General features: G+C 36.0%; 1 protein-coding gene across 21 annotated transcripts in view; it reads right to left on the reverse strand.

Annotated features, from left to right (window-relative positions):
- Positions 1–26,217, reverse strand: part of NRXN1 (neurexin 1) — a 739,204-nt gene that overhangs the window by 659,863 nt on the left and 53,124 nt on the right. The gene's annotated exons all lie outside the window — the stretch shown is intronic.

Raw genomic sequence — 26,217 nt, forward strand, 5'->3', positions numbered from 1 at the left:
GGCTCCATGTCCTAGTACTCATGACAGTCTCTCTTTCCCTCAGCTCCTCCACTAAGCAGGTGATTTTGAGGGAGTTATATCTCTGTTGCCCATAATGATTTTGACTAAGGAGAGGACAGAAGAGAGTACAAAGGTATCTCAGGGGCGAGAGAAAATGGGAAAGGTAAAATAACAAAGGGAAACCAACACAGAAGTCAAGGAGATGGACAGTGCAAAACCAACAAAGAAAGGGGGAAGGGTGACAACACGGCAGTGTGACTGCTGGCGGGTGCCGGCTCCATCAGCACTTGCTGGGGAGCGAGCACTCAGAAGCAGTTTCACATTAAAGCCCACTTCTGTGACTACAGCTCATCTTCCTATCGGAAAATATCTTTTCATGTGACTACTAATAAATGTGATCTAAACTAATTTGGATATATCGTAAACCAGAAGTCAATAAAATGAGTTACAGAGAACTGGGCTCAATGATAAGCATAGCAATTTCCTGCCAGAATGTGTCACTTTCTGTAATGAAAAGCCTTTATAAGTTAATGCCACAAAACACTGAAAAACCTCATTATAACTAGACAGTATTATAATGAACAATTTTAGAAGTTTACCACTTTAAAAAGAATAACTAGTGTAAACGATGAATCCTAAGGGTTTAAGTCTCTTTAGTTTTTACTTGTATTAATCATAGGTCAGACCAGATAAAGTTATTTGGCTTAAGATATTATAAATCACTTTTTTCATGCACACAGTCTAAATTTAGACTTCTAAATTCTCACTGCCTGAAATTTCAGTTTGTTATGAAAGTGCAAAGGCTACATACTGTTTCATGCATTTAGAGGCTGAAAAGGAAAAAAAAAAAGAAAAGCAATATGCTTGTTGTGAGTAAATACCTGAAAATCGATAAATTGAATAAAGTTCACTGAGAAAATGAAAAATACCCAATTCCACAAGATATAGATATTATGTCCTATACATGGTGTAAATTACAGTGATATTTGGGCTATTAGAAATAGCCATTTAGAGCTGAACTTTTCTGGAAGAGCCTTCTTCCTTTAACTGCATATAGTAATTTCCTTTCCTGAAGTATAAAAACCCTCAACTTAATGAAAAATACATTAATTATTTTAATTGTAGTATAACTTCAGGCTCCTTCATCCAGTCCTGGTTACCACAGTGTTGGTATATTGCAATACCAATACTGCAATGATATCCTTTTTGGTGGTCATATTTAGCTTAACGTGCTTATTTAAAACCAACATATGAACTTGATAAAGGCCATTTCTGTTGCTCATGATATGAGTCAAAGGGAGATTTCTGAAAATGACATCACAGGCAGCATCAGATTGTTGAATTTGTCTGATTACAGGGTTGAGCATATTTTGTTTTATATCATGGGCTTCATTCTTAGCAGTGATTGTTATGTCTTTTTTGATAACTGTCACCAGAAAAATTTACACTGGCTGAGCAACTTCCTCTAAATGGCTGATTGATTAAACTTTTAAGTGATAGTAAATTAAACTATCAAAACATTTTGAATTAAATAAAAATGAAAGTGTTGAATTCCTACTCTGTGAATAAAACAGGGTATATAGCCAAACCCCTATACACTAGCAAACAGCAACGAAAATACATTCCTCCACGTGTTTTTGTCATGGTAAGTTAAACAGTTTTGCAATCTAAGAAAAAATTAGTTCAGCCTCTTTATGGTACTTCACAAGGTTTTTACATTAGATTAGCGTTGAGCACTATAATTTATTTAAGTTCCTTTTTTTGTGATGGCTGATATATTTCAATATCACTAATACTTTGCTTGACTTTCCTGATTCCCATTTTCTTGGCATGGCCTATTCTTCTAAGCAGAGACTAAAAAGGCAGAAGACCCAAATTCTAACTCTGCTTTTTATTCACTTTGCTTACTCCAGCCACTCCAAAAAAAATCCAACCAACCAAAACACCCTTTGAAAGCCACGTCTAGTATCAACATCTTCATTTTTGCAGTTTGGAGAGAACAAAATTTTCCTCAATTAAATCATGAGTAACTGTATTTCTGTGATTACAGTTGCACTGGTGTAAACTTTATGTAACTGGTGGAGAGTAGATCCATATTACACATTTCTGTCATTGCTGATGATTTAGCCAACCGTAGTCTGAATTTATCCACACTTACATCCATCCCCCCTGGAGGACCTCACTGTCTACTGAGTAGCTCTCTTAGCATCTGTGGAACCAGGGGCTTTGAAGACCCGAACTGCCATCTCCCAGCTGCTGTAGGTATTGGCACAGAATGTCTCTTAGCCTTTTCTGCACCAGCTGATGGTACCAATGATTTTTACCAATGCACAGCCCAGGTACGAGCCCAGGGGCTAAAAGGGACTTTCAATACAACAGCGGAGGAGCAGAATGGCCTTACAGGCTCCACCAGCAGCCAGACAACTGGCCAGACAGGTAACTTTCTCTTCAGCACTCTGAATTCTAGTAGATGTGAAAAGCCCTCTGTTTTCACATTGCACCAATCTACTCAACTGAAGAACCAGACAGGTCTTCAGCCACTGCAAATGCTTATTTCCTAGACCTTCCCACACCACCACCAGTACTAAATTGCACTGCTAATTTCTGTGTTTACAACCTAATTCCTTTGGCCAAATTCTGCTCTCAGCTGCTACTGGTGTAACCTGTTGACTGCACATATTGAGCCAAATATTCACTTGATTTAAATCTGGCATGACACGGCTGAAATCAGTAGAACTACACAACGTACACAGGCTGTGAATCTGGCTTATTATCTCCAGATGAATTGTCTCAGGCTGTCCCTACTGAGCTGACAGCAGAATCTGCTCCACATTTTTTTCAGCAAAAGCCCAACCAATTCTACCTATTTTAGTCTGTTACTATGATTCAGTCACATAAAAATGGGAATCATATTTTTAAATGATATTTTTATTAATTCAATAATCATTTTAATGTTTGGTAATGCTTCATGGAAACCTTGCTTTAAAAAAATAAGTGATTGTTTATATGATTTATGGTTATTTCTGCTATTGCATTTTTTTCTTCTGCTAGAATATTTACACCTTAGTCACACACAGAGCACAATATTTGTCCTGACAATTATATAAGAACAGTATTTTCATGATAAACAGATGAAATAGTACATCCATATTCTGAAGTTTCAGACATAGCATTCTCAAAATAATGTAATAAGAAACAGCATATTGTAAATGGCATTTTTATAAGTTTTTTTCTTCATCAAAATTATAGTCCAAAATCACATTTGGCAACAATGAAGGGTATAATATACCACAAACATACTTTATGAAATTTAATAAGACATTCTGCAGTATGAGTAGTGGAGAAGTAGCCTTAAATACAGCTTATTTTTATGTAGGTGTCTTGCAATAAAAATGTAGAAGTGTAGAAATTTAAGATACAATATTTTAAGCTTGGTTTTAAATAATAATGCATAGGTATATTTCTCTACAGATGTACCTACTTAGAAATACTCTACTGGAAAATGTCATTTCAATCGGCGGCATTTTCTATGGGACTGCACCCAGCATCTCTTGGATAGTGTAACTTAGCCTGTCCCATCGGTTTCTCAAATTGTTAGAGAAATGTTTTACTTAACACATGGTTCAAAAGAAAATATTTAGAAAGGATATGAAAACATAAAGTATGTTACAAAGTACGTTATAAAATATGAACGGTCATAGTTTCAATAATGATGAACTAAAGCAATATATTGAAAATCCGTGGTTATTAGCATTGGTCTTGTCAAGTGCTGTGTATCTGAAAAATTCCATCAGAATTATTTGCATTTTTTTGAAATGCACTTTTGAAAACCACTGTAAATATTGATTGCAATTATTGACTGCAATTATAAATAATTAGAAATGTATTATAAATATACTTAGTGCAGAACTCTGTTGCAGCCTTCTGCTTGAATATTGAGTAAACAGGGAAGCAGCATTTCCTACAGCTGGGCCTTGTGGAAGAAAATCTGGGATTCACCTGCAAAATATGCAAATTCACCAGAATCTAGGGAAGAGGGCCCAGGAGTTCCTGCATTTCCACGTGGCCCCATTAGGTCTGAAGTCAACTTACAGCCTCTTCCAGACTCCACACAGCTTTCAGTGGACCCATTCAGAGGACTTTCCAGTGCAGTGGGTAGAAATAATAATATAACATGGACTCTACTGATTTTTTTGTTCTTGTTGGGAGAAATTTCAGAGTAACAGAGGAGTTTGGTTCTGTTCTAGCTCCATTTTCTACCTACATCTCTGTGAAGATCCCTTCTTTTCTTGAATGTCTTGTACGAGACTCAGGAGAAAGGTGCAATACTGTCAGGAGCACAGATGACCTGTCTCAACAAAAAAGGAGGATGAGGCTTTCTGCCAAGTGAGGATCATTAGGGCACAATTATATTTTTCTGCCAGTTTTGTACAAGACAAATCCATTGGCCCAAATTCAGTACACCTCTGTAAATTCTACTAACATCCATACATTTTCTTCATGTGAGGCCACCTTTTCTAGAGAGTGCTATGTATCCCAAGTGCATTCAGAATGAAATAAAGACAAGATCATTTTAGTTAAGCTACTGTAGATGAGCTCCTAGTGTGAAGCAGCAACTGAAGGGGGTAGTGCAAGTCGTGAATGCACAGGCAAAGAAATAACGAACAGAAATAGAAAATGGCATTACTTGTGGCATAATTGAAACCACTATCGTGTTTAGTTCCAGTGCTCATATATTTAAAAAGAAGTGAAAAATTAAAGAGTTTTCAGAAAAAAACTTTCCCCACAGTCATTCATGGCATTAAAAACCTAAGAAAACTCAGCAAACATGTCTTACAATGAAATCCCTAAAATGCTCAATCTATTGAATATATCATAGATGAGATTAAGAGGTGTACCCGGCCTGTAACTACCAATGTCGGGAGAAAGATTCTTGATACCTGGAAGTCCTTTCAACTAGACAAATGCTAGGATTGAGAGTCAGAAAAGTTCACACTGAAAATAAGATGAAAACTTTCCATAAAGACAAAATAAGCATTTGGAATACTGGGAAATCCTTCCCTGAAGTCTTAAGACCAAGCCTTTGTCTAACAGAGACTTGTATAACAAACACTGCTTTGGGGCTGCATTGTAGGAATCACTGGAAGAAATTCTGCCTTTTGCCATTTAGGAGGTCAGGTTAATATTTTCATAGCAGTACATCCTGGCCATAACTTGTATGAATATATGAATTTTCTCTAGTCAAATGAGAACAGAAACCAAGCATAAACAGCAGCAAATACTTTGACACCCTGTTTAAACACAAAAATGTTCAAAGTTGTTTTCTCAGAACCAATTTCTGCATTATTTGCACAAAGAGCTCACTGAGAAATGTTTCCCATGAAGAATTCAAATATAATGGGTGAAAAAAGTCATTTAGGCAAATAATTACTATTGTTCCCAATGGGAAAATATCCCCACCCCCAATTTACTTCTACACCTTGTAATATTTTCTAATACCACCTCTAGTTGTCTGAAGATGAAAAGCCAAATAAAAATCAAGACATAATTATATCAAAAGTCTTTCTGAGGCAACATTTTTGTGCTGTTTGATTCCTATGCAGCTTTATCACTTTTCTATTGTTTAACATCACAAGTGTATCAAACATCAAATTACTCAATGCTGCTTTAGTTTAATGCTATTAATCTATGATTATTTTATTGTTACACATTTTTAGATATTGCACATCTAAATAGATTTGTGCTGTTTTGGAGCCATAGTAGTTTAACAAATAAGCACTTCTTTGATACTTATATCTCCTTTTTCTCAACTGCTTCCTAGAGCTGACATTTTTGGAAAGTTACTTGTCCTCTTAGTAATTTTTACCATACTTCTAAATAAACTTGGACTGGCTCAGGGGAGAGATCATGATGTAGATATAAAAATCACTGCTTTTTAATTATATTACAATCCCATGAAATTTGACTTTGTCCTTATTTTGCCACCTCATTAAGTTTAATTATTTTTCTCCAAAATGGGTCCAGCTAGTCTCAGATGTATTCTACTAAACTCCAGACCTGCTTGCAGTATGTCAATGCTTTAAAGAAATTTGCATCAGTCACTGGGATATGTTCTTGCATCTGTGCCATGGCTGCAGTAACCACAACCAGGAATCAAAAGTGGAATCAAAGGGTTTTCAATAATTGAATTCAGTAATATTAATAATAGAGCTAATGAAAGGAGAAATAAGTCATTTGCATAAGTGAAGGCAAGTCAAAGAACCACACTCCCTCCCCAGTGTTTTAATTTCCATGTGTAAGCAGAAAATGAAACACAATGTAAATCTGAATATTTCACTCAGTAACCAGATATTCTTTAAGAACTGATGCTCTTTTTCCGTTTAGCTTCTGGGACTATTTCTATGGATTAGAAACATTCAATTTCCATTGAAAATCTCTGTGATTTGCACACTTTACTTTGATTTGTGCTTTTAGACATCTTCCTTGTAATCACTAGAGGTCTTACTTCCTACAATGGAGAATGGACAGACTAACTAGAATTAAGGACTGACTACATATTGTCCACTTTACACAGCCTGCACATCTTACCATAACTCTTCTATTCTTCCTAGCACTGTTATTATTCCTTTGGATTTTCTCCAATTTAGCTCTGTTGGGTACATGGCATGAAAATATATTTTCCAGATATCCCTACCAAAACCTTTCATACAGAATTAACTATTCTCATTGGCAGAGAGTAATGACAAGAACAGACTACATTCTATACAAGTGATGTAGGGTGACACAGGTATTTCTATTTTAAGAATATTTGGGTTTAAATTAATTTTAAAAATTCATAAAATAACAATTCAACAACTTCTTTAAGAAAACTGTTGTGAAATGAGGAATAAAGATTTCTGAGAATTATTCCTGCTTGTTTTGGTGTACATGAGAGTAGAAACCAGCACAGTAAGTCTGATTCCTTGTTGCTCTGTGCTTTGTGTGGTCAATTACGTCTACACAAGAGGCTGCACAATCAGGCCCCAGTTACTATCAGAAGAAATCAAATCCCTGTCCAATCATTCTTTCAGCAAAACTGGTCTGTTAGACCCATTAATACAATAGGATTAGCTGAGCTGCCAGTGAGTAAAAATGCTGTGCAGTGGATGAACGGCAGAAGTAATTTTCCACCTGGATGGCAGCTTTACAGAGGTGATGATCCTGTGGATAACATGAGTAGGAGACTCAAAGGAGGAGAGATCACGTTTTCTGTCCATAAGAAGGATGCTATTTTTAGACAGTGTTTCCTACAACTCTTCTACTGGTATGGTGAATTGGCAACTATCTACGGTTTCACAGCCTCTAATGTGTAAATAGGATATTTCTCCTTTATAATACTTACTAAAGGCATATGACATATGGCTGCACATTTTGCCCATCTGAGGAATTCACCCAGGCACTGACACTGTAGCTGGATATTTGTGCCTTCCCAGACTAGTACAACACCAAAATTAACAGGACTGCATGCAAAGCTAGCCATATTTTCGTATTCACATGCTGTCTTTATATAAAAGTGAGGAATGTTTGTGCACTATCAGTGATGCTATGACTTTAACACAGGTGGCTGAAGACAATTTGGTGTGAAGTGTTTTGCAGGGTTAACAGCTAAAAATGTAGAAGATGTACTGTACACAATTAGAGTAAAAATATTCTAAATCACTTTATTGTTTAGTTCTTTAGCTGGTCACCATAAAATTTTCTTGGCTGCTACTGAGATTCATTTTCTGAAAGTAAACAGACCTGAACCTGCCTTTGGAACCCTTTAGAATGGTAAATAACAATTTTTCTGCTCCTTTAAATGGGAAATTCCTCTGAAGTCAGTGGAGCTGTACCCTGCCAGTCAGCATGCTTTAACCGAGTGTTTAATTTGACATCAAATTACAATTTAATCACAGCTATCTGTGACTGCGTGTGAACAAAATAGATATCTTTATATTTTTTTAGTGAACTTAACTTCATTTTCTCCTTTATTAGTCTACAATCATTTCAATGCTAATGCTGAATATTATTCTGATTAATTAGTAGCTGTAGATAATGACAATGAAACTAATTACAAGAAATTTTACAATTAAAAAAAATCAACATTTCTTCACTTAAAATCTGGTCATCCTTAGCTAAAGTAACAATTGATATATTTTTTATTTCCTCCATAGATTTTACAGGAACTGAGCAACTTTTTTTTTTTTTTTTTGTAGCCAGTGAACGCCTGGATTGAGCTCCCATGTGTACAGAGTACCTGCACACACTGCAATCAGGAAACAGATGCTTTAGAACAATTCTTGATTTTCATTAATCACTTTGATATGAATTGGTTAAATACTTATTTTATTGGTATAAGAATATATGATGTAACTTTTATAAGGCTACTAAGTCATGTATAAAACTTGCAGGCATTAGTTTAGAATAGGTGAAAAAGGTGGCTCCTGACATACTTCTGCAAAACCCCGGCTGTATGCGGTTTATGGCTAGCTACACTGATATTTCATCTATGACTGTTCCTATCTCAGAACTGCACAATTAAAAATTCTAGTAATAGCTGATGTTTCAAGACAGTCACATTTCAGGGACACGTATAAAATGAACCCAAACTAAGTTAGAGCTAGCTATTCTCTTCCTAGCAGTTCGATCAATACCACAGAATCACAGAACCACAGAAAGATTGCAGTAGAAAAGACCTCTGGAGGTCATATGGTCAAATCTCCCTGCTCAAGCAGGGCCACGTAGAGCTGATTGCCTAGGACCATGTAAAGACAGCTTTTGAAGATCTCCAACACCGAAGACTCCACAACCTGCCTAGGCAACCTGCGCAGGAGCTCGGTCATCCTTACAGTAAAAAAGCATTTCGTGATGTCCAGACAGCACCTCCTGCGTTTGTTTGTGCCTATTAACTCTGGTCCTGTCACTGGGCACCACTGAAAGAGCCTGAGTCCATCCTCTACGCCCCCTCTCTTCAAGTATTCATAGACATTAACATGACCCAGCCTGAGCCTTCTCTTTTCCAGGCTAAACAGTTCCAGCTCTCTCAGTTGGGACTCTCACAGAAGAGTCCCTTCATCATCTTCATGCTTCTGGGTTGGAGTCTCTCCAGTATGTCCATGTTTCTGTTGCACTGAGGATCCCAGAACTGGACACAGTACTCCAGATGCAGACCCACCACTGCTGAGCAGAGGGGAAGGATCACCTCCCTCGACCTGCTGGCAATGCTTTGCCTAGTGCAGCCCAGGATACCATTAGACTCCTTTGCCCCAAGGTCATATTGTTGGCTCATGGTCAAGTTGGTGAGCTTATTGTTGGCTCTTGGTCAGCTTGGTGTCCTGCAGGACTCTTAGGTCCTTTTCCGCAAAGTTGCTTTCCATCTGGGTGTCCCCCAGCATATATGTGTGCATGGGGTTTTTCCTCCCCATGTGCAGGACTTTGCACTTCTCCTTGAACTTCATAAGGTTCCTGTCAACCCATTTCTCCAGCCTGCCGATGTCCCTCTGGATGGCAGCATGACCTTCTGGTGCATCAGCCACTCCTTCTAGTTTGAGGGTTCTCCTCCTTATTGAGAGTACACTCTGCCCCATCATGGAGATCATTAATAAAGATGTTAAACAGGATCACACCCAGTTTTGATCCCCAAGGTATACAGCCAGTCACTGGCCTCCAAGTAGACTTTATGCCACTGATCACCACCCTCTGAGCCTGGCCATTCAGACAGTTTTCAAGCCACCTCACTGTCTGCTCATCCAGCCTATACAAGAGCATCTTCTCTATGAGGATCTTATGGAAGACAGCATCAAAGACCTTACTGAAGTCCAGGTAGGTAATGTTCAGTGCTCTGCTCTCATCTACCACATCAGTCAGTTCATCATAGAAGTTTATGAAGTTGGTCAAGCACAACTTACTCTTGGTGAAGCCATGCTGGCTCCTGATGATTTCCTCATCCTTAATGTGCCTAGAAATGGTTTCCAGGATTAGCTGCTCCATTGTGTTCCCAGGGTTTGCAGTGAGTTTGCGCAGTCTGTAGTTCCCTGGTCATCCTTCTTGCCCTTCTTGAAGATAGGGGGTGATATCTGCATTCTTCCAGTCTTTGGATACTTCTCCCAGTTGTCGTGATTGATTAAAGATTATCGAGAGTGGTCTCGCAATGACATCTGACAGCTCCCTCAGTATTTGTGGGTGAATCCTATCAGACACCATGGCCTTATGTACGCCCAGTTTGCTTTAGTATTCCCTGACCTCATCCTCTTCCAGTAAGGGTATATCTTCCTTTCTCCAGCTTTCCTCCTTTGTTTCTGGGATCTGGGATTCCTGAAGGTTGATCCTGCTAGTAAAGGCTGAGGCAAAGAAGGCATTCAGTACTTCATCCTTTTCTATATCCTGTGCCACCAGATCCCCCATGTTGTTGACAATGGGTCTACACTTTAACTGGTCTTTCTTGCATCAGTAATGTACTTAATAGTAGCCCTTCTTGTTGTCTTTGGCATCCCTGGAGTGATTAAATTCAATTTGGGCTTTGGCTTTCCTAACTTCACTCCTGGATGCTCAGACAATATTTCTGTATTCCTCTCAGGCTATCTGTCCTTGGTTCCACCCTTTGTCTGCTGCCTTTTTGTGTTTGGGTTTGAGTAGCAGCTCTTTGTTCATCCACACAGGCCTCCTGGCATTTGAAGGCATATAAAGATGGAGGTGATCCATAAATATTAACTGGCTTTCTTGGACCCTCTTCTCTCCAGGTCCTTATCCCATGGGACTCTTCTGAACAGATCTTTGAAGACGCCAAAGTCAGCTCTCCTGAAGGCAAGTGTTGTGAGCTTGCTTCTCACCCTCTTCCATGCACTCAGGATCCTGAAATCCACCAGGTTACTGCAGCCAAGGCTGCCTTGATCTTCACACCCCAAATAAGCCCCTCCTTGTTGGTGTATGAGGTCCAGTAGAGTACCTTTCCGCATTGGTTCTGCTATCATTTAGAGGAGGAAGTTATCATCAATGCACTCCAGAAGCCTCTTGGGTTGCTTATATCCCGCTATGTTGCTCCTTCAGCAGACATCAGGGTGGCTGAAGGACCAGGGCCTGTAATGTGAAGCTCCTCCTATCTGTCCATAGAAGGCCTCATCCACTTGTTCTTTCTGGTCAGGCAGACTATAGCAGGCACCCACTATAATGTCACCTTTGACAGTTCATGGAGTCTTTTTATTACCTTAGTTCCTTTCTGAAATAAATTACTTGGATAGATATTCTGTTGCTAAACTTTACTGATTTGATGTTTTTTTCTAAACCTATATTACATTCAGTATAGGCCATGTGGAGATTATTTTTTTATAGTTATGCTGTGATGTAATTCATTATCATAATACATCAGCACAGTAGCATGTTGCCAATGAAAATGTGGTAAAGCATCTTTTATATTGTCAGCTCTTCCACAGCTGGCAAATTGCTTAGAATGACAAAGATGCTGGCATCAAGATAAATCAACATAGGATTATTTAGTGAAGAACTCTTTCTGAGCTAAAACTTTATCAGAATCAATTATAGTAATTCCTCACAAAAAGTTGTCTCTGTTGTGTGTTACCCTGTTGTACATATTAAGGGAACAGTAGGTAACATTGTAATGACCTTTCATGGGACTGAGTCAAACAGAAGTTTAGAAGGAAATTAATGAGAACATCTAAATGTAGAGCTATAGAAGAAAACATCTGAAGAAACATAAATACTATTGGTTGAGTAATATGAAAATACATATCCATTAAAATGTGTTCTGAATGTATTTCTTAGCATTCTTTTGAGGTTACATCTTAAGCATGATATAAAATGGGTTTTCTTACACTATTAAAACAAAATGTTAATAATAAGAGGACTAAGCAAACTGTCCTGCAGGGGAAATTCTTCTCTGTAAGGTAAATCCCAGTGAATAACAGAAATCTTGTTTGATTGTTGGCCCATTATTAAGAAGAGCATACAAATCACCTACTTCCTAGTTTTTATTCATGAAGAGGAGGAATAATTCTGAGGTTCCCAAAGAGGATAAACTCCCACATCTAAACCATAATTAAAATTTCGCCCCAGCAGAGTATTTATGCCATTAGGCAACTCACAAAATTATAATCATGAAAACAAGGCTTGTGCATCATATAACCTATGTACCTAATCAAGTTAACAAAACTCCCAAACCAACCACAAACATTTCTTGCATATTTTTTTTAAATCACATTTTCAGGATAAAGATATAGCCTAAGCAACTAACCAGTTATGTAGAGAGAAACTCATATTTGAATGAGGTGGAATTGTTATCAGTATATACTGAATACATAGACTACATAAGCATATGCACATTCATTCATTTAATAATAATACCTTATGCAATGCAAAGTGTGTATAAATGTAACGAATATAGCCAACATAGTGAACAATAAATGATGTGCTATGGTCCAACTATTAATATATATAGAAACCAACACAGAAGCAATTTTCACGCATAGGCAAAAAAAATGTACTAACACCAAACTCCTCCAAAATGTCATATCGTGCCAAGGGACAGAAATAGATAACACTGAACTTCAGGAAAAGTCTCTTTACAATTCAACGAAACACAGACTAATGCATATGAAGATGCTTATGAACTTGAAAAAGAAATATCAATTAATAGGATTTTGAATTTGTTGAATGTTCTTTGTTTAAAGAAAATATTTCAAGTAACGGCTGTTCTGTAGTTACAGTTTGTTTCTAAACAAAATTATAAGAACTGTACAAAAGCCACTAACAACATAACTCATATTATTTTCATTTGCAAAGCCTCTTTACATAGCAAGTTAAAAAGTGCTTCAGCCATTTTTTCATTCTGTTTTTTACAGCTTATAGCAAATGCCTTCTTGCTTTAAGAAATGTATACTGATTCCAAAAGTATCTCTTACAAAGAACATTTAGTGCTCATAAATCATTTGCTTCTTAGAAAAGGAAAAAAAAATCAAAGCACATTTCCCAAAACATGCTTGTAATGCATGTAGATCAGTCACCTCATTTTACTTCCATTAAAACAAACCAACTCTCCACAAAAAGCCATTTGTCTCCAAAGTAGTCTAGAATATCAAGGTCACAGATGTTTTTCTTTCATCTCTTTGAATGTAACTCTTAACATTCAATATTGACAACTATAATTTTTTATCCAGTCTGCATTATTAGTCAGCTATCACCATTTTCTGTAGTGGGCCAAATTTTTAAAATACACCAACTTTTGGTTAGGGCATTGGCATAACCTTTAAACAACTTCGCTGTTATTACTCTCTTACATCTTGTATCAATGATATCTGCATGTATTTAAAAGACATGTAAAACATGAATCCTAACAAATTCCACAAAAAGGACGTGTCCTTCATGTTCTGTCTTACATTACATGCTCTTTTTGTGTTCAGTAACGAGTAGTCTGAAGAGGTGTAAAATTTAAATAAATCAAACCAAGTAAATTTCTAGTAAAAAATAAGTGGAATAGAAAAACCGGGCAGGAATAGTTCTTATGACATACAATAGGATTTTCTTTAGAACACATTTAGATGAAAACTTTTCATTAATTTATACAGCCTTGATAAGACCTGGATTGCTCCTTGATTTTCATTGTTTATCTGCTGTGCTGTTACTTGGCATCTGCGACTCCCATTGAGATCTCACGGTGAATCACCAGAGTGATGAGTTCACGAGTCCCCTCTTTCTGCCGGGGAAGCATGTCTAATCAATAGCTTTTAGTGTAATAGAAGTTACCACAATGCTTTCAAGATCTGAGTTTATGTTGTAGTTAAAATGAGCTTAGTGCCATCTCTAGTGTACAGCTGCTGCTTCACCAAGCTGCATTTTATACATTAGGTCAAGGCTGCTTTTCTAAACCAGTATTTTATAAGATGAAATAAAATCAACACAGAAAATGTTGATACTATCACAGGGAAATAATCTTCATATATTTTTTTGTGAATGCCTACATACACACATATTTAGATATGATTTGTGAATAAATATAGTTATTTATGATAAATTATGTTATCAAAATAGGTAAAATAAAATTTTCATCTAAATTGATTTGAGTGAGTATGCAATGGGAAAGTGCAGATTCTGATGGAAGATATGGTTATGTAAATCTCCACTGAGACAAGAGAGATACGTCAAATATATGTAGACTGGTATAAGTCCCTTATAACACAAGTTCAAATCTCAGAGTGAAACCCTCAGAAACACATTTTAAATTGGAATTCTTCTCACAATTGCATCAAACCAAAGCTGCCATATAACACTAATGGCAGCTAAGCTGCTCTGAAAGGAGATAAAAGTACCACTGGAAATTTCAGATCAATAGGAATTTTGCAGCTGGATTACAGGATTGTGCCACAAAGGGTGAATTTTGCACAGGGAGCTTAGTCACCTTTGTGCAACAGTGACACACATTTTGGTATCATTTACATAAAAAAGTGATCCCACTCTCTTATGTAAATTGGATATTCCCTCCTGGAAATTGGTGGTTTTCTTAGCAAATATAAGGACTAGATGCCAAGGAAAGAGGAAAAAAGAAGAAGAAGGAGAAGAAGAAAAAGAAGAGAAAGAAGAAGAAGAAAAATAAGAACAAGAAGAAGAAAAAGAGGAAGAAGAAGAAAAAGAACAATGTGGAAAAAAAGAAAAAAAGGAAAAAAAAAAAAGAAGGGGAAAAGAAGAAGAAAAAGAATAGCAATTTCTTTTGGGAAACCTGAGTGCATAACAATTAGTGTAACTTACTCAGCACAATGCCATGGGTCTCACTGACCTTGGGAGGTTTTCCAGGAGTCATTCCTTGCACAAATATTTTCTGAACAATTATAAAGCATCCGAGACACTTCTTTTTTTTCCTCAGGAGCAGTGATTCATTTTTCTTTCCGTATTGATTTTTCTTTAACAAATAAGTTTACTGGGGCCATTTCAAGAAAACAGTACTGTTGTTTCAGATATGCTTCTGTATATCTCTTTGTGTGTATCTCATGGTCAACTGAAAGAAACGATACAAAGTGCAGTGGGGGGGGGGGTGGAGTTTAAGACTTTCTCTTAAAAAATCAGTTGTAATTCCAGCCTCAGGTAGAAAAAAATGGACAGCTGCCTTTTTTTCCTCTTCAAAGAAGACTCTATATTCAGTGCAAACTATGAACACAATTGTCATTATCTCTACCATTTGAAGTCTTTGGTCTTTGGGCTTCTAGCACAATGCATGGAGAATTATCAATAGCTGTAAGAGAAAGCTGGAGGTCAGTTTACCAGTCAGGGTTAGACTAGTTGAGCCTGATATCCAGGGATAAAAAATGACACCTATTCATCAGTGTGAAGTAGTACCTGATATGCAATTGTTCAGAAAGCACTTGGCTGGTTCGGAAAACACATTATGAACTTATGGAGAGTCTTACCGACAAAACAAAATAATTCCAAGGCAATATATTTTCTGGCAGCGTGCTCTGCCATGGAAAGCATAGTAACAAGTGTGTATTATTGACCTCAGTCTTTACCAGTCCCTCCCACTGACTTAAGAGAGATGTTGTTCATGCGAATCAAGACTGATAAAAGACAAGCAGCTTAGGCAAGTACACATCTTTTAACTAAGAAATTAGCAAACCCATATGCCCAAATTTGATTTCCAGGGCAGTATTAACAAATCCTGTCACTAGTGTGCGAACAAAACATTACACAGCTAACTTAATAGCAATTTGAAGGGGAGGAAAAATATTTGTAAAGAAACTGAAAAACTGAAACGGATGAACTACATGGTAAAACAGGACACGTTACCTTGTTGATCAGGACCCTCTCTAGAAGAGATAATGTGAATATAAACTTACATATAATATGCAATTACATTCACTGTGCTACACAGAGGATTGAAGAGATTTTGAAGGCTGCTACATTCCTTTACAGTGATGTAAAATATACTTCAGTAGACTCTGGAACTCTAGCATAATCATAGTCATACTTCATATATATGAAAAATGCCCATACAACCCTCAAAAAAACATGCAGGAGTTACACAGTACCTTGAAAAATCAGATTCTGAGAAAGCATGCTCAACCCTTCAGACATGAGTGCCACTCCTCACAAAAAATAATCACGTAGCTATGATGTTATGAAAAAGATGGAAATGACAGATCACAAGTCTATCAGTAAATAAATATCAAGAGAAAAAATGGGTCTTGATCTCTACAGGCAGCTACAGACATACCATGACTCCAATGTGGAGTTCACAGAATAATTATAGTTCATAAATAACACAAGGTTAAAACAAAGCATTAATTTGTTTTAAATCTATACTTTTACAGTTGAACTTACTACTATCTTTTGCGGCAAATAAACCCTTAATTGGATTCTTCCTAGGCTTGATTTTTGTTCATTCTGCTTACACTCTTTTTTTTTTTTTAATTTTTAATCGCTCAAAATTACTCTCTCTGTAGACTCAGGCTCTGAGCACTGAGTTCATATCTTTGCAGGTAGAAATCATTTTAGTTCAATGATTAAGTATGCACACTTTGTTAAGCAATAAAACCTCTCTGTGATTTTGAAGTGTCTTTCATGGAAGGACCTCAGTGGTTTATACATACAAATGTCTCCATGAAGCAGACAAAAAATTTGGTAGTACATGTTTCCATGCAAGCAGAAGTGGTGCTCAAGACTGATGTGATGTCATTCAATTCAAGTGGATGTGTGCATCTAGAACTTCTTCCACTCATAGCTGAGCTGAAGAAAACACAATAGTGGAATTTTAATTTTATTCAGGAGAAATGAAAAGTAAAAGCCAAGACAGAAGATTTGGCTAGGCTTCGGGATTCAATAATTTGTCTACAAGTAGGTGATGTCCAGACTTAAACTTTTATGAAGGATCAGGCAGGAATTATGTGAGCCATATAGCATTTTATTGCAACGAGAATTGTTTAAATTGTGTATAATGCTGATTCCTTAGGTCGTAATGTCTGTTAAAATTGTTGAGATCTTTTAGATGGTGGATCTACTTGTAAAACTCTATTTCATTAAGTAGGAAAAAATACACAGCGCTGAATGTAATGAGAATCTGTGAACTCCTTATTTTATTCAGCTCGGAAACTAAGGTAAGTGCCCATGCAAGTAGTTTATTGTCTTCAATGCTTGCTAATTCTAAGAATCCTGTGTGTTCCTCAGTTTTGACTAGTATTTTAGCAATAGTACTATTTAGACCACTAATTTTGCAATTTTTATTATAACAAAAATCAACTCTGCTACTATCAATAAGTGGGCAAGAAAAATATCGGAATTTTCTGCACCCCGGATAGGTGTACTTATTTTTAAGAAATGTCTCCCAAGTGCCAATTTAATTTATTGTAGACCTTCCCTTTTCCCCTTTGGCTTTATACCTCCTGTAGAAAGAACTGTAGATTTAATATGAAGGACAAAATGGCAAACAGAAGAAAATAAAGACGACTTACTTTTTTTTCCACCAAGAGGAAAGTTAAAAAATCTCTTCTTATCAAGCGTAATAGAGAAGAAATGTTGTTACATATGCAGAAAATTTTTCTCAGGAGAGAAATAAGAGAAATATTCAGTTCAGTTGGGTCCAAACTACAGGTCTTCAAAAAGCAACCAGAACAACAAAAGCACCACATATTATTCATTGCAATAACATTACGAGCCAAAAGATCAACTCACTTCAGGAAAGAGGTAAATGCAAACAATTTGCTCAGACTTCCTCATCTTCTTTATCTCAGTATAGGATCTCAAAAGCAGAGACAGGAGAAGCAACAAAGTTCCACCAAAGGTTTATGTTGTTTCAGATTTCATACTGTCATTTCTTGGGCTACTCATTCCAGTGTAAGGTCCAAACCAAGCAAACTGAAATATGGTTTGTGTTGTTGGATTCTTTTCCTATTTTCTAATCACTACAGAAAAGCAGCACCACAGCTTCACTTTTTCTACTGCCACCATCCTTTGACTTGTCCTTTCCTTCCTTCTAGTAACAAACTCCTGCTGAAGCCCTCACCCCCTGTGGTTTGCCAAAGTACAAACAAGAAGAATTTTCCCACAATCTGACTACTGGGAGTGAGGAAAAGAAAACAAATATATCATTATTTCTAACCTGAAGGCAAAAATATTTTATATTAAAAGACAAAGAATCAGATCCTGAATTATTACAGCTACCAGCACATTGTCTCTGGCATTTACTCTATTGGAAGATGTAAATCTGTAGCCACCAGCTGTTAGCGGGATATTTTACTCTGTTCCAGGGGTGTATCGATGTAATTAATCGTGATAAAAACCAGAGCCATCCAGCATGTTTTTCTGCCTTACGGTAGGGTAAACTATGTCTGTGTCAATCCTCATAACATTTATCTAATGTGTTTCCATCCTCCACTCCCATCGTATCTGTTTCCTTGGTTCACTACTCTTATCATTAGAAAGTTCTTCCTAATGTTTAAACTTAATTGCTGCAATTTAACCCCATTATTTCTTATCCTATCTACCATGGACAAAAGAACGGATTATTTCTTTCCTTTTTATACCAGCCCTTTACAAACTTGATCTTTGCCATCAGGTTCTCTCTTAGTCATTTCTCCTCTATGGTACAGAACCCCAAGTCTTTCATTCTTTATTTCATACGTTTACTTTTTTGGTGAAATGCAAAGCTCAAAATTGGATGCAGAATTTCAGCACTGTCTTACAAGCTTTATTTCCATTTACAAGAGATAAAATGTTCTTGGATTTTTTTTTACAACTTTATGTCCTTAGTGACCCCTGTTCAGAATGTGATACATGCAGACTCACAGATTCTTTTCCAAAGAAACAGTATTTCACCAGGGTTTTTTTACAGCATATTTTTGCTGTCCATAATTCCTTCCTACGCCTAGCACCTTCTACATGTTTCCAGAGTTTTAGCATATATTTTGGTCCTTTTCTGTAATTTGTCAAGCTGATTTTGAAATCAAAGCTTATTCTTGAGTATACTGCTTCTCTTTCTCAGCTCCACATTATTGCAGATCTAATAAACTTCAGCCATGTTCTACCATCTAGGATGGAAAGTAGTGAAGAATTGATTCCAGGAGTGATGCCTGTAGTCAATTGGTCCTTTCACTTTGACAGAGAATTACTGACAACTTGCACAGTTATCCAGCCAACTTTGCATGCAATTTACTAGTAATTTATAAACTTAATCTAGCCCAAGATTTCCTAGCTTGCTTAAGAGAATGTCACATTAGGCTGTGCCTAAAGATTTGTTTAAGAATACATGACATCTGCTGCTTCTTGACAATCTCTTAACAATCCCTGAAGAATTTTTTTAATGTAATTTGTTGCTGACAAATACATGTCTACTGCTACAACTGATAACAAATCATTTGCTTGAATATTTGTTCCAAAGTGTTCCAGGAACTAAAATTAAGCCAGCAAGCGAGACTTAGCTCTTCATTTATTTCAATTTTAAAATTGGGCGCTATGTTACCCCTCTTGCAGTCTTCTAAAACATCATACACCCTTAGACACTTTCTTAAAGGAAACCTCTAATAGAGGTAAGATTGCTTCTGGCCAGTATTCTGTTAAGTACGAAGCTGCAGTTCATCACACCATGCTCATTCATGTACTTCATTGACAACAAGGTCCTGAATAAGCTGAAATATAAAGAATACAGCACTTTCATACTTAATGCTTAAAATATCTATGCAGGATAGTCTTGCCCCTGATAAGGAAGCTAAGAAAGAAGTGACAATAAAGAGATAAATAGAATATATTTTGTATATAGAGTATATTATATTGCAAATAGAGTATATTTGCTATTTATTTCAGAAACATTTTAACATGCATTGAGAGATTTAAATTTGTGGCAGACAAAGTATATATTTTAGGCTATGCAATGAATTGAACACCTTCAAAAGTACACATGTACCTGACCTACCAAAGAAAGACTGTAGTTGTGTGCTGAGTCTGGCTGGGATGGAGTTAACTTTCTTTGTAAGAGGCTGTATGGTGCTGTGGTTCGAATTCGTGACTAAAACAGTGACTAAACCAATGCTTTGGCTATAGCTGAACAGTGCTTGAAAAGCACCCAGGCCTTCTCCGGTCCTAATTCTGCCACCCAGTAAGTACATTGGGAGTGGGCAAGAAGTTGGGAAGGGACACGGTCAGGACATGGTCAGGACAGCTGACCTGAACTGGCCAAAAGGATACTTCATACCATATAATGCCATGCTCAGCAATAAACTGGGAGGTTTTGTCTCCAAATGGAGCCACTGCTTGGAGACTGGCTGGCCATGAGTTTGCTTGCAGGGTGATTGCGTTTGCATCACTTGGGGTTGCCTCTCTTCACTTATTAAGCTATGTTTATCCTGGCCCAGGCGTTTTTATCAAAACTTGCTTTTCCCATTCTCTCCCTTGTCCTGCTGGGGGAAAGTGAGTGAGCGGCTGTGCGAGTGTGCAGCTCCTGGCTGTGGTCAACTGCCAACAGGTGTGTTAGATGGAAGACTATGAGTCATGATTCAGAATTCCAGAAAGTTCACACCATGTTTCTACAACACGTATTGGTACCAAGAAACATCTCTAGTAAAGTTAGTAACACAGGCAGTTTAACCATCTGAAAAAAAAAAAATCGTTCTGCTATTTGAAAGTATGCTGAGCTCTCTTCAGACAATACTTGCTTTATTGCTTGTGGTAAGAATAATTATTTTTGTATAAAGTAATTATACCATAATTTTTGGTTGATTCAGAACCACTAAAATAGCTAAATAATACACAGGTTTTACAGTATGAATGTCACTTAATCTACAGATTTCTATAAATCTTCTAAAATACAGTGTTTTGATTAAAATTTGAGATGTGACCAAATCACTCAATTATCTTTCATATCCATATTTTAGTTCTTTACTTTGTTCTGTAAAATTGTTGCCTAGTTTTACATGGAAAAATGGAAGCTCAAAAACCAGGAAAACCCATTATTTACCAGTGTTCATCGTACAAGTGGTAGGACTAGCAAATGTTGCTAGAACTACTGTTTTTTGCACAATTCAAACTTTACATTAAACGCTTGTAGTTTTTCTGTAGATGGCACTTCAAAATGCAATATTACTTCTGTGCATGATAGCTACAAGACTTAATATATATATTACATATCAAAATCTATTTATTTCTCATATAAATATTTGGATATTGGAAGTTTTTCCCTGTATATTTAGTGCTAGCAATATTTGTGTCTTAGTATAATTCTAAAACACCACAGATTGATTCACACGTTTTGAGCAAAGACTTTTGCTTCCAATAAAAAGTTCATCCAAAAGGAATTTGTCACCCACAGGCAAAGGTTTACATATTTTGCCAAAGTTGGGTCTAAACTTCATATCCAGACAAGATTCTCTACTTTCTTGGTACTTTCATTGCAATGAAATTTCTGCAGCAGGTTTGCATGAATGTATAAATTAGCATTTTTCTGAATAATGTGCGAAAATCATCACACAACTGAAGTATTTGATTTTTAAGTTTCATATTAATTTCAATAGATACCATACTACTGCTAAAGTTTTAATAAATGTTGTGGTGTACTGAATTTTGTACCGAAAGACATGCATTGCATTGCACAAGCTATCAAGAGAAGAATGATAGATTTGAGCTTCCCAATTGTTGTAAACGGATATTGAACTTTGGGACCGTATAGAGAAGCAAGTTAGCTATCTGTTGTTACTGGTGAAAAATTTTAAGATGTTGCCATTTACACTGTCATTATTTGTTTCCTTTGATATCCATTGTATCAACGTTTTTCTGTGTGCAATGTCAAACAGTTAAGTTGATAAACTTCATAAGATGTCTTCTTATGAGTTTATGAATCAAAAACATGTATTTCAAATCTTAACTATTTTTCTTGCTACTTCCTTCAGAACTCAGCAATCAAATTCACCTGGGCCTAATGCTTTGCAACTTTTAGCTGAAGTAATTGCTTTATTGTCTTTTCCAGCATGACAGCAAGGTCTTTAACATTTATGTTTCCCTCAGGAAAATCTATCTGTCTCTGGGATGATACTTTCTGTTTCCTCTGTCAGTAACCAGACAAATAAACCTGTTAGTCCCTTAGCAGAATCAAGCTCATTAGTCGCCAACCTTCTGTTGTTCTTCTAAGAGACCCTTGTTTTCTTTGCTTTTCTCTTTTATTGTAATTTTAACTTAGCTTGAAAACCATGAAGTTTGGTACAATTTGGTTAAAAAATAAAGAATCCCCAAAGTTGTACTTTGAAAATTACACTTTTTTAAAAAAAGTATTTTGTTTACTACATAGATCTCTGACATTCACTGTATCTATGTCATCATATTTCTCCCTACAAATTAGGCATCCTTTTCTACACTATTGGCCACTTATCATTTATGTATGACATTCATGGAAACTTCAGTATTAGTCAGGTCAGCTCCTCTGAAGTGCATGAGGCTATACGGACTTATACCATTTAAGTATATCATGTATATCTTTCTTTTCTGATCTACAGGAATGGTGCTGTTGCATGTTATTCATCTGCGACTGTATTGCAAAATAACTTCCTATTTATAAAAGGGAATTCCCCTATTAGCTAAGGCTACAGCAAATATACATTTACATGTCTGAAGGTTTGAGTTTATGTAGCGATTCATATATAATATCTGTGATTGTAAACAGCACCAAAAAAATCCAGGAATATAACCCAGCATAAGAGAAAAAAAAGTTTGATATGTTCCATTCTAACAATGTTTACACTGATGTTCATGCAGAGAAACTGTAATCATTGGAGGAAGCAGAATAAGTGGAGTAATTTCAGCCTTATTACAAATTTATTATTATTTTTACAAGCAGATATAAGGAAAAAAAACCCTGGTATTGTGTTCCAGAGATGAGCTGGTCAACATTGAGGCTGAGAGGAGGATGGGAGAATTTTTTCGCCACCATCTACATTGTTTAACAGTAACCTTCTTGCTTTATTGGAGTACTTTTTCTTAAATGTTAAACTTTTAACAATAGGCTGTTCAATTAGATAGACGATTGGGTTTATGGCTTGAGCTAGTATATTAAATTTCATGTTCTAAAACTACTCTGTGTACTCAGCCATGGATTATCTAATATTTCAGGTCACATTTTGTTTCTTACTCTGTTTGAATTCCCCGGGTTTTATTTGTCAAATCCACAGTCGAAGCACTACAAACAGTAAGATACTAGTTTTGTTATTAATACAATTTTTCAACCATCTGCACTCTAAACAACAAAGATTAAAAGTCTTTCATTTTTTAGCCTAAGTAAAATGTCAAAGGCTAATTTTGTTTTGCAAACATTTGAGAAGTCTTAGCAAAAGCTTTTAGCCTGCTCTTTTCAACATACTTATGGTTTCTGAACAAAAATAGGAGGGAAATAGATAAGGTTCCTGGACTCTAGCTTGAGAAACAGCTTCTACAAAACAAAAATAACAACCCTTTACAAAAAGTACAAAGGACAATTCCCTTTTTACCATCGGGCCAAAGCTGGAGTTTCAAATGTTTGCAGGCAAACATTTTGCTGAGTATCTTTGCAATTTTTAACGAGAGTAGTTGCTTTATTGTCTTTTCCATAACAGCAAGGTCTTTAACATTTTCCATGTACAAAACAAGTTCTTGTTTAGGATTATGGGTTGGGCATTTAAATATCTTTCAGAAGCAATACCCAGCAGCAATCCATTCACATATCTGGCCCACTTTACAAATGAAGAAACCAAGACAAAAAAGGTAAGATCATTTTCCTACAATAAAATTAAAAAAAAAAAAAAGGAAAACCTGTAGTTGCAAATATTTTCTCACTAAATTTCTAACTGATTTATGTTAACCTGAAATGTAAGTTAATTTGAGTTACCTATTTGAATGACATTATAGCTTGTTAAACCTAATTTGATAGGATGTGGACTGACACAAAACTGTCACATAATCAAAATAAAGTGTAAAGTTTAACATTTCCTGTTTTCTTGCCCTATGTTCATTCCTAGAATTTTTCCCCCTTATCTAATTAATTAATAGTTTTGATGGTGCAAGCCACTTCTAGAATTTTAAAGGCAAACTTTAAGATTGCTTTCTTTACATTGGTCTCTTTATTGTTTTGTGGTTTTGTTCTACAACATTAAAATAAAGTAGAAGGCAATAATTTCCACAGAATCTTTAGCACCATGAAAGAACATGCTGAGAGAGAGGTTTTTAAGTAACTTTAAAAATGGGCACAATGACCATTGAAAAGAGCTGTGGTCTATGATTATACTGGTGAACAGCGAGAGAAGCAGATGTGTCAAGAGAAATAAGAGGCGTCACTAATAGGCTTGAGGCTCTTGCCTTTCCTGTATCTGTCAAATGACTGAATTTGGGTAGAAACTAACTCAGAGAGGAGGCTGGAGTGAAAGTTAGTCTCAGATAATAATTGTTTCCATGAAACAGTGTTTTTCACACTGAAACCTGCTGAGCACATGAAGCATTTGCTGTCTTGTGAAGCTGTACTGCTAGTTTCCATCAACTTTTTAATTATGAGTGATAAAATCTGAAGCTCCTCACAAAGTTCAGAAAATTAGCAAAACTTAGTTAATATGATGGCATTTTATAACAGTCATACATGTGAAAGAAATAACATACAGCACTGAGTTTTCAATGAAACTCACACTGCATAGTGTTCCTATATGTTTATCTATCTATATAAAACCTCTCTTATTCTACAAGTCTTCTTTATATAAGCTACTATGAAGACCTGAGTAATCATTAAGCAATGAAAAAAGAATGTTTCCTTTCTTAACTTACTCATCTGTTCAAAAAAGTTTTGCCCTTAATCACAGATTTTTTAGAATAAATTATTACTTTGAAATATAACAACATTATCTACTGCCTACTGTAAATTTATCATTGCTATCATTAATTTAATTTATGTGATGTTAAAAATAGCAGCTCAGTTTTTCTCCTGCTTATAGTTCTATGCATATAGAAACTATACATACTGCAGCAGGGTCACCTACATTTAGATGGCTACTTAAGCTTATACATCAAAACCAGGAAGCATACGAGTTTACCTATGTTTTTCTGTTGTTTTTTTTTTCTTTTGAAATATATACCTGGAATAACATATTTTAAAATAATTAAAAGTTTATGTACACTCTAAGCAATTTTTCATATATTACAGAATGACATGATACTGTTGCAGCACATTAATTTTCACTTGTGTTTTGTTCATAGTAAGGAAGGTACCTTTCTAATTGCCTGCCAGGCAGCCTCAAAAATTATCAGGATTTTTCTCTTTCTTTTCGTCATCAGCAACAACACAGTTACAATGCAGAGCTACACCTATGGTTTCATCCGTGCTAATTCATGAATGAATTTTGCAGTCTCACTGTCTTTCCAGAAACCTAATTAATTCCAACATAATGTTTACTTCTTGTTATGCAGAAGTAGTACAGGATCTAGATCACTCCTACATCAGTGCTAGGTCTTTGGTGTTAAATGAACCTTGAAATACTTACAACTTACTGTAATTACTAGGGCAAATTAAGACAACTGAAAACACTGATAAACAAATAAACTCAAGGTATTATTTTACAAAAATACATTTGAAGACATAAATAATCTCATATAAGGACCACTGAAGTCAAAAGGCATTTTTCATTGACCTTAGTGGGTTTTGCATCTGGTTATCAGCATTAAACTAGAACCACTGACAGTAATGGAAATGGCTTCTTAAGGTATGTCACTGTATATAACGGAAAGTTAAAAAACCCAAAATGCTAGGCAATCAGCTTCATAGAGCGCACAGATAGTTTAGAGCTTCGTATTGAGATGTGTCACATGGAAAGGAATCATGTGCAGGCCATTATGTTAATTCCTGAACTGGGAAACATTAAGTGGTGATTATTTTGAGAATCTCAGCATAGAATTAAAACAAAACAAAACAAAACAAACAACCACAAAACAAACAAACAAGTCATAAATACAAAGGAAACACTGTAAAATCTGGAGAAAATATTCACTTGCTAGTAAGTGGCTAAAGGGTATCAAGGCTTATCAATGTCTATGGAAATACAGTAACTCATACCATCACCCTTAAAAGGCTTTTTATAATTATCACTTTCTAAGAAATAAAAGAAATAAAAATAAATAAGGTAACATGAATCCCCAGAATTAGAAAGGTAGTTTAAATACTTCATTGTTACTTGCACAATGAATTAAACTTTTTCTAGCCTGGTTTCTTGC

This window comes from Caloenas nicobarica, chromosome 3, assembly GCF_036013445.1.
Source record: "Caloenas nicobarica isolate bCalNic1 chromosome 3, bCalNic1.hap1, whole genome shotgun sequence".
Taxonomy (NCBI): Eukaryota; Metazoa; Chordata; class Aves; order Columbiformes; family Columbidae; genus Caloenas; species Caloenas nicobarica.